The 14,580-nt window shown below is 39.2% G+C and overlaps 1 protein-coding gene across 5 annotated transcripts in view; it reads right to left on the reverse strand.

Moving 5' to 3' along the window:
* fynb (FYN proto-oncogene, Src family tyrosine kinase b) overlaps window positions 1-13,894 on the reverse strand; it is a 116,877-nt gene extending 102,983 nt beyond the window's left edge. For 3 of the 5 annotated variants that reach the window (XM_079831500.1, XM_079831498.1, XM_079831503.1), the window contains exon 1: window positions 13,643-13,894. The gene's annotated coding sequence lies outside the window, so the exon portion shown is untranslated. The remainder of the gene's footprint in view (window positions 1-13,642) is intronic. The other 2 variants (XM_079831499.1, XM_079831502.1) reach the window with 2 other exon arrangements.
* Between the last annotated feature and the right edge of the window lie 686 nt (window positions 13,895-14,580).

Here is a 14,580-nt window from a genome sequence, read left to right on the forward strand (position 1 = left end):
AGTAGTTTAACCTAATTTATGTCCTATACAATGGCTATTTCAACAGCTGTGAATGATGAATGCGGAATCAAAAATTAATTCAATTCATTTATTTTGAAAAACACAAAATTAACAATAAAATGCACTCAAATTATTAATAAAAACATAGGATATACGGTGAAACATGAATGAAGCATTAAAGACGTGCTCAGCATCATTACTAGTAGTACTAAACATATATATTTCAGATGATTAAGGAAAGATACCATAATCACAAAGGTATAAATATTAACAAAAGTAATTAAAGTAGACTGTGGGTAATGTTACTTAACCAATTTGAAGCAGTTGTTGATTCAATTTTTTTTTATAGCTAACTTAACTAACGAGAAACAGAGAGCAGCTTGAATGTTCCCCGTTGAAATGGCAGCTCTCAACGGCCACCAGGACTTGTAGAGTTTTATAAAAGCTATTTATTATTTGTCGTAAAGTGTAAGAATCACCTCAGAAAAAAAATGTATTCTGTCAGGCGCAGTTGAAGCCTCAGACAAACGCTGCCAAGATGAGATGCTGTAGCCAGGCTATGTCTGTGTCATTATTCCAACATCATGTTCATAACATGTTACGAAATAAAAAGTTTAATACCTCAGAAAAATTTACTTTCCTTTCTTGTCAACATTAGACTGGTGTGAGCGCGGCGCGCGCTCTTCAGTTGAGGAGGCGCGCGCTGTATATCACGTCACAGAAAGACGTGCACTCAAAGTAATCGGATCAGATCGTTTACATGGTGGAATTTTTCGTTTGATCGGTTCATGAAAAGGTTTATCCCACCCCTCTCAAACCGATTACAATTTCATTCGGTTTGGCCATTTTTATTCCGATTGAGGTGTTTATATGGAGTATTTTTATTCGGATTGGACTTTTAAACCGATTACAGTGCTCCATGTAAACGCACCTAGTGTAATCAGTGCATACATTTCATTTTAATAAGACGTGATGAAATATGCGCGCATACACGCTTCTGGTTCATGTCTAGAGCACTAGAGTTTATGAAATAAGTCCATAAAAAATGTAAACGCGCTCGCTCCGGTCTATACCAGTGCTATATGATCCATGTGGTGAGCGTTGTTAAACTCATCGTAGCGCTCCGTGCAGAAACCGCTCTCTCTCGCGCGCCGCGTGTAGTTTGAATTTTCAACTATAATCAAGGGCTGAATCCGACATCGCTCCCATAGCCTCAAATATAGCATTATTTGGAGGGCACAGCGCTTTGTAGTGATGTCCAAAACCTTAGTGGACGTTATTGAGTGCACTCATTCTATCCCATTGCACCGCAATAACCAGTGTACACCCGATGTACACACAACTGTTGTCCGACTTCACGCCATTTTTCATTCACTCCTTCAAATAAAGTGATAACGTAGGGAATAGTGAATGAGAGTAGGATACAGCCATAGGCTGTGCTGTAATGCGATCTCTGTGCTCTGACTGCTCCTACTACAGTGCATCAATGAAATGGGTCCCCTCTCAAACAATGACGCGCTGCGCCGCGTTCCGAATGTTGCATATACCGGTATTGCGGTATCATCAAAATTCATATCATAAAAAAATAAAAACCGGTATTCGGTATGAACCGGTATACCGCCCAGCACTACCAGGACCACACCCCTAAATACATTGAATCAACTGCCATGTGATTGGTTGATTAGATAATTGCATTAATAAGAAATTGAACAGGTGTTCCTAATAATCCTTTAGGGGAGTGTATATACAGTGAGAAAAATAAGTATTTGAACACCCTGCTATTTTGCAAGTTCTCCCACTTAGAAATCATGGAGGGGATCTGAAATTGTCATTGTAGGTGCATGTCCACTGTGAGAGACATAATCTAAAAAAAAAATTCCAGAAATCACAAAGTATGATTTTTAACTATTTATTTGTATGATACAGCTGCAAATAAGTATTTGAACACCTGAGAAAATCAATGTTAATATTTGGTACAGTAGTCTTTGTTTGCAATTACAGAGGTCAAATGTTCCCTGTAGTTTTTCACCAGGTTTGCACACACTACAGGAGGGATTTTGGCCCACTCCTCCACACAGATCTTCTCTAGATCAGTCAGGTTTCTGGCCTGTCGCTGAGAAACACGGAGTTTGAGCTCCCTCCAAAGATTCTCTATTGGGTTTTGGTCTGGAGACTGGCTAGGCCACGCCAGAACCTTGATATGTTTCTTACAGAGCCACTCCTTGGTTATTCTGGCTGTGTGCTTCGGGTCATCGTCATGTTGGAAGACCCAGCCTCGACCCATTTTCAATGCTCTGACTGAGGGAAGGAGGTTATTACCCAAAATCTCGCAATACATGGCCCCGGTCATCCTCTTCTTAATACGGTGCAGTCACCCTGTCCCATGTGCAGAAAAACACCCCCAAAGCATGATGCTACCACCCCCATGCTTCACAGTAGGGATGGTGTTCTTGGGAAGGTACTCATCATTCTTCTTCCTCCAAACACGTTTAGTGGAATTATGACCAAAAAGTTATATTTTGATCTCATCAGACCACATGACTTTCTCCCATGACTCCTCTGGTTCATCCAAATGGTCATTGGCAAACTTAAGACGGGCCAGGACATGTGCTGGTTTAAGCAGGGGAACCTTCCGTGCCATGCATGATTTCAAACCATGATGTCTTCGTGTATTACCAACAGTAACCTTGGAAACGGTGGTCCCAGCTCTTTTCAGGTCATTGACCAGCTCCTCCCGTGTAGTTCTGGGCTCCTCTCACGAGGTGAGATCTTGCATGGAGCCCCAGTCTGAGGGGGATTGACAGTCATGTTTAGCTTCTTCCATTTTCGAATGATTGCTCCAACAGTGGACCTTTTTTCACCAAGTTGCTTGGCAATTTCCCCGTAGCCCTTTCCAGCCTTGTGGAGGTGTACAATTTTGTCTCTATTGTCTTTGGACAGCTCTTTGGTCTTGGCCATGTTAGTAGTTGGATTCTTACTGATTGTGTGGGGTGGACAGGTGTCTTTATGCAGCTAATGACCTCAAACAGGTGCATCTAATTTAGGATAATAAATGGAGTGGAGGTGGACATTTTAAAGGCAGACTAACAGGTCTTTGAGGGTCAGAATTCTAGCTGATAGAGAGGTGTTCAAATACTTATTTGCAGCTGTATCATACAAATAAATAGTTAAAAAAATCATACATTGTGATTTCTGGATTTTTTTTTTTTAGATTACGTCTCTCACAGTGGACATGCACCTTCGATGACAATTTCAGATCCCTCCATGATTTCTAAGTGGGAGAACTTGCAAAATAGCAGGGTGTTCAAATACTTATTTCCCTCACTGTATATATATCATTTTGTACTTATATATTATGACTAATAATACTTATTATTATTGCTAATTATATATATATATATATATATATTAGTGCTAGAGGTTAGAGTAGAAGTTGGTCATTTATAAAACTTGATAGTCTTGAAACTTTGTTAACATGGGGAGGCGTAGGCTAGCCTACTACAACATTCGCATGTAAATGGTAAACGATAAACACACCCAAGAAAACAGCTCCAATCATGTGGTTTAATTCATACTTAACTTCAATACGTTTACAAGACCGCAAACTCCGCCGACTTGATTTGGGTAGTGCTAGAGCCTAGACCTGTCTGTGTAGCCTACATAATAAACCAAACTAATGTTTATATATCATCTTTGCTGGCTATCTTAAGTTATATATATATATATATATATATATATACACACAGTATAGGGCTGGGCGATATATCGATATAAAAAAATATATCAATATATTTTTAGACGCGATATGGAATTAGACCATATCGCATATATCGATATAGTTCAAATTTGTGCTGCTCCCCGCGCCACCGCCCCTCCTCTTCGAGGGGGGGAGGGGGCAGGCACAGAGCCACTCTTCAACAAACATGGAGGAAGCAACTACGTCTGCGAAGCACGCGGAGGAATTGGTTTGTAAAAGAAAAAGCAAAAAAAAAAAGAATAAAATTTGGAGATGGTTCGGATTCAAAGTATCAGATGAGCAACAACATCATGTTATTTGTAGGGAATGCAATAAACAAGTTACAGCCAGGGGTGGAAGCACTACAAATCTTTTTCACCACCTAAAACAGTGGCACAAACTGCAGTACGAAGAGTCTTTGAAACTGCGTGCTGCAGAAGCCACAGCCGCAAGCCATCGAAAAAGCTCCAGCCCCGAAAAAAAGCTCACTGCAAACTTAATTTTCCCGCAATGTGCCTTATGAAAAGAAAAGTGTCAAGTGGTGTACTATAACTAAAGCAGTGTCCTATCACATTGCTAAAGATATGGTCCCCGTTGCAACTGTGGAACAAGTCGGATTCCAAAAGTTACTGAAAACTATGGACCCGAGATATGAGCTTCCCAGTCGCAACTACTTTGCACGAGAAGCACTGCCACAAATGTACACTGAAAATTAGACAGCATTACTGTTTATCAAAGTAAAAAAAGAGAGGGAAAATGTTTATTGAGTCGATAATCTGTTTCTTGTGCAACTGGTTGAGACTGTTCAGATAAGAAATTGAGTTAACAAAAAGGAAAAGGTAATCTCAAGCTGATGTTTAAAAAAAAATTCTTAAACGGAGCACTTTATTTTGTTCTTTCTTTATATGTAAATGCTGCCCTTAAGTTACTAGGGTTTGTCATATTCTTTTGTAATGTTCGTTATTTGCATCTGTGGATTTGTTAGAAAGGAGAATAAAATCTGTTATTGGATTTTAATAAGCCATTTATAATTTTTGATATTGTACTTTTCTCATATAAATATATTTATTTCGGAAAAAGATTGGCCTATTTTATTTTATAGGCTATTTTTAAGATATTTTTTTTATTTAAATGTGCACCTTATGGAGCTTTGATTTCAAAAAAGGTACTCCTGTCCTATTGTTATACAGTATTTTTTTTTTTTTTTACATTTTATTGTTATTTGAACAGCTGAGCATTTAATTATGAACCAGGTGAAGAAACCTGTTTACTATTTATTCATTTGATTTTGCAACTGTTCAATAAAACTACTTGTGAACATTTGCTCTCACTTTGCGGAAAAAATATCGGGATATATATCGTATATCGATATTCAGCCTAAATATATCGGGATATTACTTTTTGTCCATATCACCCAGCTCTAATACAGTACACACACTATACTTTCACACAAACTGAATAATTAAAACAATTTAAAAGGGGTAAATGTTCTACAAATATATTTTATTCTTCATTTTCTTTTCTGACATACTCCAGTTCTTGTTAAAACACACTACACATGCTTCTTGTGTGCATTGAGCACTTTTTGTGTGAAATCATATTTATTTTGTCATCAAACGTGTGCTTTCACTTTAATTGAGCGTCAGCAGAGCAGCAAAAATAGGCTCGATGCCGAAACCCCCGCTTCACTGCTGCTCACGCGATGCTCCTGCTTGACGCTCACGCGCTGCTCCTGTTCCCGGTGTGAATGCATTCATTGATTAACATGGGCACCGAAAAAAATACGCGCCGCTCACGCTTGCGGTGTGAAATGGCCGTAAGTTAGCTCAGTGTCACACATTGTAGATGAAAACAGAAACAGGCTCATAGCTTATAATGCAGAGAAGCTTCTTTTCATCAAAAAGAACCTGCCTCTCACTTTTCCGAAAAGGGCTGTATGGCTATGATAACAATTTAATTCAGTTGTTCTGCTACTTTTGTGTGGTACTGGAATCCACTGAATGTTACAGGTTACATTTATGTGAAATGGGCAGCAATGCCATGTTTGTTTAGGAAAACAACAAGTTGAATGTTAAAATGTCAGCAACAGCATCAATTTGTGTATTTACTTTGTTACAGTCAGAAAGTGAAAAACATCTGATGAAAATAAAACATTGTTATAAGAACTGTAATGGCATCATTAAGTACTCGTATCAGTACTCTGTATCGGCAAGTACCCAAATGTAAGTACTTGTACTTGGTCTGAAAAATAAGTGGTATCGGTTCATCCCTACTCAGAACACGCCAACGATCTGTGTCTGTGAAGTGGCTTGCATTTGGGTTGCTACACCTCCAGTCAAGCAGGTGGCAGTACACAGACAGTAGCTTATGCCAGTGTTTCCCAACCGGGGTGCCGTCTGACGAGAGCAGGGGTGCCGTGTAAAAGTCCTTAAAATATTTTTTTTTTGTTCAAATTTTTCAAATAATTCTCTCTTTGTAAACTTTGTTCATTGCATGCCGTATGTTCGAATATGACCAGTCATTTTCGCCGTCATCACCCGGGTGTAGTGCCAGAAGACGCAAATGAGAAGTCGCGCGCACTGTGAGAAAATTTGGCTCTGTCGTTTGGTCTCAATCAGTTCCCTGGTTTAGTAGTCAGGGCACTGATCAGGGAGTCAGCCCATTGACTTATGTCCCGATCAGTGCCCTGACTACTGAACCAGGGAACTGATTGAGACACACCCTTCGTCTCTGTGCACTTATCCAAAAGCGCGCACACGTCTCACAGCGTGCAAATATTGAGTTCCCTTTCAAGTCTTGCTCTTGAACGGACAAACTCACGCAAAAAGTATGTCAACATGTCCATCTTGATGAGTATTCTAGCAGACAGTCTGTATATGCCTTAAGGGAACTTTATACAGTCGAGAAAGACGACGCATATCCGAGCATTAGGTCTTAAAGGGGCAGTAGCCTTTACTGCTGTCTATTTAATGTCAAACAACAAAAGACAACGACATTACTCTCTGCTCTTAATTGAATAGCTTTTGTAAGCTTAAAGGAACACTCCACTTTTTTGGGACTTTAGCTTATTCACTGTATCCCCCAGAGTTAGATAAGTCCATACATACCAGTCTCATCTCCGTGCATCCCATAACTCTGTCTGACGCACCCACCGTTAGCCTAGCTTAGCACAAAGACTGGAGGTATATGGCTCCAGCTAGCTTACTGCTCAATAAGTTACAAAATAACTAGGGATGCACCGAATATTCGGCAGGGCATTTTCGGTTTTCGGCCGAAAGACTTTTATCACCGAAACAACATGGCCGAAATGTTGTGATGACGCAAACAGAAACCGCGACCTGAACGTGCTTGTCTGAAGCAACATGTCTGCGGTGTGGACGTGTTTCAGTATATCTGAGAAACACTAGGGCTGTCAAAATTGCTCAAAATTGACGTTCGAATATTCCCTCTAAAAAAAGCACGAATATTCGAACTATTCGAACATCTGGTTGCGCATTTTATCAATGACGCGCATTACGTCAATAAAAGGACAAATGAATACAAAGACACATAACTACTTATATAGGTAGTCTATTTAAGTTTAAACATATTTGACAACGTATTACCTACACAAAAACAAGTAAATCAACTAATGGGTAAAGACCGCAGACCTCACTCTCTCTCGCCCTCATGCTCTCTGCTCATAACGGCTTAAATGAACAAACACATTTTGAGAGCTGATCAAGAGTTTTGTGCAAGCAATTTAAGGTCGCGACTCTTGTCCCAAATATAGCAGGCTTCATTCAGTGATTGAAACAAATATTAATATAAGTTTTACAGCATATTATTGAACGCTCCGAGCGAGCTGTTCTGTGGTAAACATGGAACTTTTTCTTGACATGAAACGGTAAATAATCAAACCAGTGGAAGCAGTGCATTTATCCTTCATTCATGCAATATATATTCAGTCAGTACCTGTTCCATTGCTTGACAGAACTCCAGCCTGCCCCATCCACGACACTGATCGCTCTCATGTCCTTACAAATGAACAAAATTAATTTCTCCGTTATGGCCTCGCGTGTGTTGCAGACAGAGAGCTTGTGGCGGGCGATGTAAAGTAAGGGTGGTCCAGTTTGCACATACAAATTAGTTGCTTATATGTACAAAACGAGCCTACAAAAGCATAAAAAAGCTCGTTTAATAAAGAAAAGTTCACGAAACTAAGTGAAAACTCACTAAAGTGTTTAGTGAAATTAGGAAACATTTAGATATCATAAATTGAGTTGTATAAGTTAACGTTACATTTCTACATACATTTTGTTCTCATGTCACAAGTAATATCAAGGTTTATTTTTATCTGTTTTACATGATTCTTTTGTGGTGTGGTTTTCGTTGAAGTGTACTAAAATAAATATCGTCACCTGTGTACATTAGCCCACTTCTTCTCGACGCTTTTCCTGATAGTTTATAGAACAATTACTCCGAGTCGCCATCTGTCGTTTCAAAGAAAAGCACAACGGCGAGCACGTCAAGTATAAACGCCTCGTCAAGTATAAACGCCTCGCCGCATTCACACGGGGCGTCGGCGTCAACGCTTCTCGTTTACTTTGAATGGGTGACGTCATGCGTTGCCGAACTGAATTGTGGGTTCCGTCGCGGTGCTTCACTCGCGTTGCAAGCGGCAAAAGTTGAAGATTTCTCAACTTTTCAAGCGCCAACGCAGGCGTCATCCAATCAGATCACCCTATGCAAATATCCTAGAGCAGACGCTAGCCAATCGCGTTCGTTTAAAACACCGGTGAATGAAGAGTGAATGAAGAGTAAAGAACGATCTAAAATGGAGGAAAAGCTAATAATTGCGGTGGATAATCACCCGGTCCTTTACTACCAATCATTATTTACATACCGGGACACAAACTGGAGAGACCAGGCCTGGAAGGAGGTGGCAGAGACGGTTGGAGAATCTGGAGTGTATCATGCTTGTATTCCGTCCGTGTACTCTGTTTATCATTGAATGACAGGCAGCATATCATATCATGTGTGGTTCAAATAGGCGCTATCCCCCAGCCAAATGAGGAATCAAATATTAAAGTGATCAGTTTTCATACACAAAATAGTCTAATAGTAAAAAAAGGCGCTTTTTTTGTGTTGTGTTGTGGTCCAAGCGGCAAGTAATGTGATTAGCTGTTGTCACTATGACGGTCGCGTCAGCACCAAGCTTCAGCCACGCCCTCCGTCAAGCGTTGACGCCGAAGCCCCGTGTGAATGCGGCGTTTGGGGAGGAGCGCGCGCAGTCAGCGGAGGCTCGCGCTGCGGAGACAGGCCAAAGTACACAAGGCTTCTGGCGCGCTAGCGCCCACTCGCAAAGCAGACAGCCATGCCTCTACTATCGCGGGCGTTTTTTCCCCCCATTTTTTTATTTATTCGAATATTAATTTTCACCTTCGAAATTCGTTTTTTAAAAACTATTCGAATATATATTCGAATTTAGAATATTCGTTTACAGCCCTAAGAAACACCCACGTCTACTCCATGCACAAGCACTGACAGCGAGAGCTCATGTTCTCGATGAGAAAAGGACCAGACTTCACTGTGAAACCGAACGCAATCTTTAACAGTGGGCATGTTTTAAGCGCGGAACACACTTCAATCTGGCGGCGGCGCGCGCGCGTGAACACGATCATCTGTGAGCGCGATCGATCATCTCTTCCTTAAGAATAAACATGAATGAACATCTAAGGTGTGTTGAGGATACATTACAACTTACTGTCACGTATCATGTGATGTAATCGCTCAGTCAGTGTTTCAACGGCAGAAAGCCCTCAATATAACTGCTGTAAACTAAACAGTCATGTAGCATCACATTTACCTCAGGCACCTCAATGTCCACAGCTGTTAGTTCACTAGAAAAATCAACTCTTTCACTAAACATATGACCTATATTAGCCGTTATATTCATTATATTCTACTTAACCTGTTAATGATATCTTGATTATTTCATGTATGTTTAAATAAAAGGACAGACACTGTGTATAAATGATTATATTTCATCAACGAATTAGATAAAAAAATATTTTATAATTAGATTTAGAAGTTATTGCAAAAACTGCCTTATGTGAAGTGTACATGTTTGTGTACTATGTTATTTGAGTGTTGATTATTAGACCTAAAAATACATAGCAACTGAATTTAGGCTAATAGTTTGGGCTCTGTTTTTAACCTTTAATATCAATTTGCAAGTAAGGGCTCCCTATATAGTTTAGAGCAATATATTCAATTAACTTTTACTTATATTTAAATAATTTAAGGACAGATACATTTTTTTCCAGTTAACCAATAAAAATAAATAAAAAGCCATTTTGTAAAACTGCTGTACCGAACCGTCAGTTTTGAGCACCGCAACACCCCTATTCAGTTAATATGGACTATGGCAGTCTTTGCTTTGATACACTATTATGTTGAAGGCCTACAGAGAAAATAGTTGTATCTTTAAGCAGTTGCACTTGTTCTGAATGCACTTTCTTGTAGTAGTCCTACAGAGAAAATTTTTAAATGCACTAGACCTAAATGCACTTTGTTTTTATGAGAGAACATTTAATTTTAAAACCTTTCTGTAGGCCTGTACATTATTATTTAATGTACAAATGAGTGGGGTCAAGTTAAACATTTTAGTTTGAATTTTATTTTATACTGTGCATTGTTGCAATGTGCTAAATAAATATTGGCATAACTTGTAATTGATTTATTCTTTGAAACTTTAATATTAATGTATGCAATTGCAATGCCTTGATTTTAGTAAAGTTAGTACACAGTCATGGCCATAAATGCAATGGTACTAATAATTGGCATAATTTCTTTCGGTGTTTCGGCTTTCGGCTTTCGGCCTTGGTTTCCTCTTTTTCGGTTTTCGGTTTCGGCCAAGAATTTTCATTTCGGTGCATCCCTAAAAATAACACCAACATTTTCCTATTGACATGTTGTGATGTGTATAGTCACAGCGTGTACAAATAACAAGGTTACATGAGACACAGCCATATTATAAACGTTTACACACTGGGGACTGTATTCTCAGAAGGCGCAGCACTGCTCTACTTCTGCGGAGTGATTTGCTCGCAGGACCAGAGAAGCCCCACTGTTACGTCTGTCAACAAAACCAACATGACTAGGAAGATAGTAGCGAGCGTGACTGTTGCATGGCTGACTTTGAGGAATTGTCAGAGGATTTTGACTTTGTATCAAACCAAAATCCAGAACCATATAGTTTTGAGCCAGAATACACAGACAAGGAGTTACAAACTTTGGAAGCTGATAGACAAGACGCCGAATTACCTCTAGCGCCGCTCATTTGTTACTGTGACAGTCAGAGCACGTTCGTGACAACACAACACTAACATTACAGGGGATACATGGAGCACGGGAACAACTGCAATACAGTAGTGACCACCCTATTCATTTAATAGTGTCACTAACGTTACATTAGATATAGCTAATGGCACTGTTACAGGAGGCTAGTCATCTAAAAACATAAAGGAAGTACTTACCGCAGCTGCTTGCTCTGGATATGGATCCAAACACACCTGTAGCCATCATCAAGTAGCCTACCATCAGGTTTGCTCCGAACATTTAACCGAGGACGACTATTTTGAAAAAAATGGAATTTGCCACACGGATCATGAAACGTGGGCTTAAGGATACGGCCATCCCATCGGTAGTGACTACAGAAAAGACAAAGCGGACCACCTGTGGCTGCGGTATGTGTTCCGTTCCGTTGACCCGACTAATACCACAACATTTTTTTCCGTTTACTCATGGGACATGTCGACAGACACGTGCAACCACACATGCCTGAACAGACATATTTCACAAAATGAAGCAATGGAAAAGAAGTAGGCCTACTGTGTGAGACCATTTCGACAGAAAGGGCAAAGAAGTTACTTGCGAAATATGTTACGCAGTATTAAAATACAGCAGTAGTACAAGCTCTTGACTGGTGTGAAAAGCAAATGAAAGGCGCTTCCCAAGGCCATTTTTATTTAACGAAAAAACTTAGTCTGATGGAAAAAAAAAAATTCTGGTTCTTCAAAGCTTCAAACGGATTCAGTGTATTTTCGTTTTGTCATCTTAATGTTAATTATTTAAGTGAAAAATATTTAGTGTAGACCTAATTTATGTTATGCTTTCTATTTATATTATTTTATTCAGTTTTTCTCTGTTGTCAAAAACGCTGCAGGTGCGTGGGAATTTGATAATGTGAATCCAGGTTCTGTTTTTGAGCTGTTCTGTATTCTGCTGCTTGCACTGTAAAATAAACCTGTGGAAAAAAAATGTTTTGTCTTTCTAACGGGTCACAGACACTTTAAAAAATTACCGAAATGAGCATCCCTAGTAGGCTCAATGAGTCTCACATAATTTTGAAGCAAAAACTCTAGGCAACAACACCCATTAGTCAAAAGTATTGTGGACACACATTCATTGTGTGTTTTGTGGCCTTATTTCAGTGTCTTAAATTGTTTTTTAAAACCATGCACGTTATTTTCTCAAAATACATGTTGCTCACATATTATGGTAGCCCAGTTTGTGCTGAATACAGTGCAATTACACATTTGCCATTAATATGTTTACAAGCGACTGAAAAAAAAACACAAATGTCAGAGCATATCAAAACTTCCAAAGGGCCCCAAAACTGTGCAGACCCGTAGAGGTTAAAGTTCATGTCCCAAAACTTTTGCCAATACATAGTGTATGATGGATGCTTTTTATTGCATAATGACCTAAGAATGTTCCTCATACAAATCTATCATATGGATTCAGGAGACTTAGTCTTGAGTAGCAATATCACAGTTGAATTGATGTTTAAAGAAAAACACTGCTTTCAACATCACATATAGAATGGAAATAATTTTGTGGTTACAGAATGAGTCAAATGGCATTTACAGCTCAGGTGATTAGCTCAGAAATCTGTATCCAAAGTGCCCATGAGCAAAGACGGAAGAATAGAAATTGCATACTGAGTAACTGCCATAGAGCTGAATGAGAATTTGAGCAGGGGACATTAGGGGAGGGACAGGGAGCATTTAACGACACAAATTTGAATACACCCATTAATGCAAAATGAGTCATCAAATATTTTTGTTTATAGCAACTGTGGGCTATATAACACACATGTGAATGTCACAATTCGACAGCACTAGCTGTGACTTTTCACCATTTGTATCACTGCTTGTGTTCGTGGCATTCCAGACAGGGATATTATAAATCCTTGAATCAATTATTTGATTAGCTCAAAAGCACTTATTTCACTCAGGAGTGAAAGACCACTGCTAGAAATCATGCAACACTTGATATAAAGTATCTGTCAATACTGTCTAAAATGTAAGTTACTAAATAATAACTTCTTGATTATTTAACGGCTGTATAGAAACAATATCACTCACAATTAGGCACAGTGAGTGAGTGTGTGTATGTATGTATGTGTATATCACACACAAACAAGAACATTTAATTAAGAAACATTACTCAAAGATATAAGGATGACCTAGTTAACGCAGTTTAAGCAACAGCAACACAGTAGACGTTGATAAACAAATTTTGAATAGCAGGAGAGGGTTTGAGCTGAAGTGAAGGATGCGGACTGCAGGTTTATGCCGACACAGCAGAATAACTGAAGTCAGGAGTGTGCAAACTATCGGTCGCATCTAAAAATAAAAGAATCAAGGCAACATTGTGTCTGCAGTTACAAATCACTGCACGCAACAACAAAAAAAAAAATCACAACTGCAGCATCATTGGTGCAAATCCCATTACATAGACTCATTAACAATATGTACATTTATGTAGAGAATGAGGGCGTGTATTGAAATGCAAAGGATGTTGAGCACGCTTCCATTTCGAATGAACTACAATAACCAATACAAATAATGCACTTACCCAGATGATAGCCTAAACTCCTCTTTTTATGTTTTCCATGGTACAGAACCCAATCACAAATACTTCCGTGATGGTGTAAAGAATAACAGACGACCAGGGATCGGCGAGTAAATAGCGTTTTCAGCAGGATATTATTCACTGCTCCAAGCGGCTGGCTGATGACGATGGCGCAGCGGCAGCATGAGCATAATGAACCTCAATGGCGCTGCGTTTTGATGGACAGCTCCTTCAGCCAAAAGAATGCTCTGGATCGCTTTCAACATGAGCTTGATCATTTCATTGGCCGATAAAGCTGTCAATCAGCCCCCACCCGGGGGTAGGTGAAGGGCTGAACCGAACACGCCGGCGACTAACTGACACATGAGTCGGTTTTATGACTGATGGTTTTCGTGTCAGTTGGGAAGTGTTAAAATAATTTACAAAGAATTGTGGATCGGAAACGATCTGCATCAAATGAGGTGACCTCCTCTCCTGTAATCCTCCTTGTGAGACAAAATCCAAGCATATCTGCTAATGCACTGATGAATAAACTGCAGGGGCGCGGGAATTAGGGTGTTGCAGCACCCCCTGTTTTCACAGGATTGTAAGTGCAACGCAAATTGTTCATTTACATTTATTCCGTTTTACCATTTAGTAATTTATTTGTAATAAACACTTTAAGTGGGCTATTTAAAAAAAAATCACTTTTGAGATAAGGGACAAAACATGTCATACACATAAAATCCCTCTTTATGTAAAAAAACAAAAAACAAAACTTTTACATAGAAAGTTACATCTACAGAAAATCTGGATATTCATTGTTTTTATTTATAAATCATTTCCTTAGTATTATTTTAAATACATTGTATACTTGGAAAATTCATGTCATTTAACCTGTCCTCGGCATGAGGTCACAATGTAAAACTGCCAAGCAAAGTGTTTAAAATGCAAATGCAAAA

The sequence above is a fragment of the Gobio gobio genome (genome assembly GCF_949357685.1).
Source record: "Gobio gobio genome assembly, chromosome: 12".
Taxonomy (NCBI): domain Eukaryota; kingdom Metazoa; phylum Chordata; class Actinopteri; order Cypriniformes; family Gobionidae; genus Gobio; species Gobio gobio.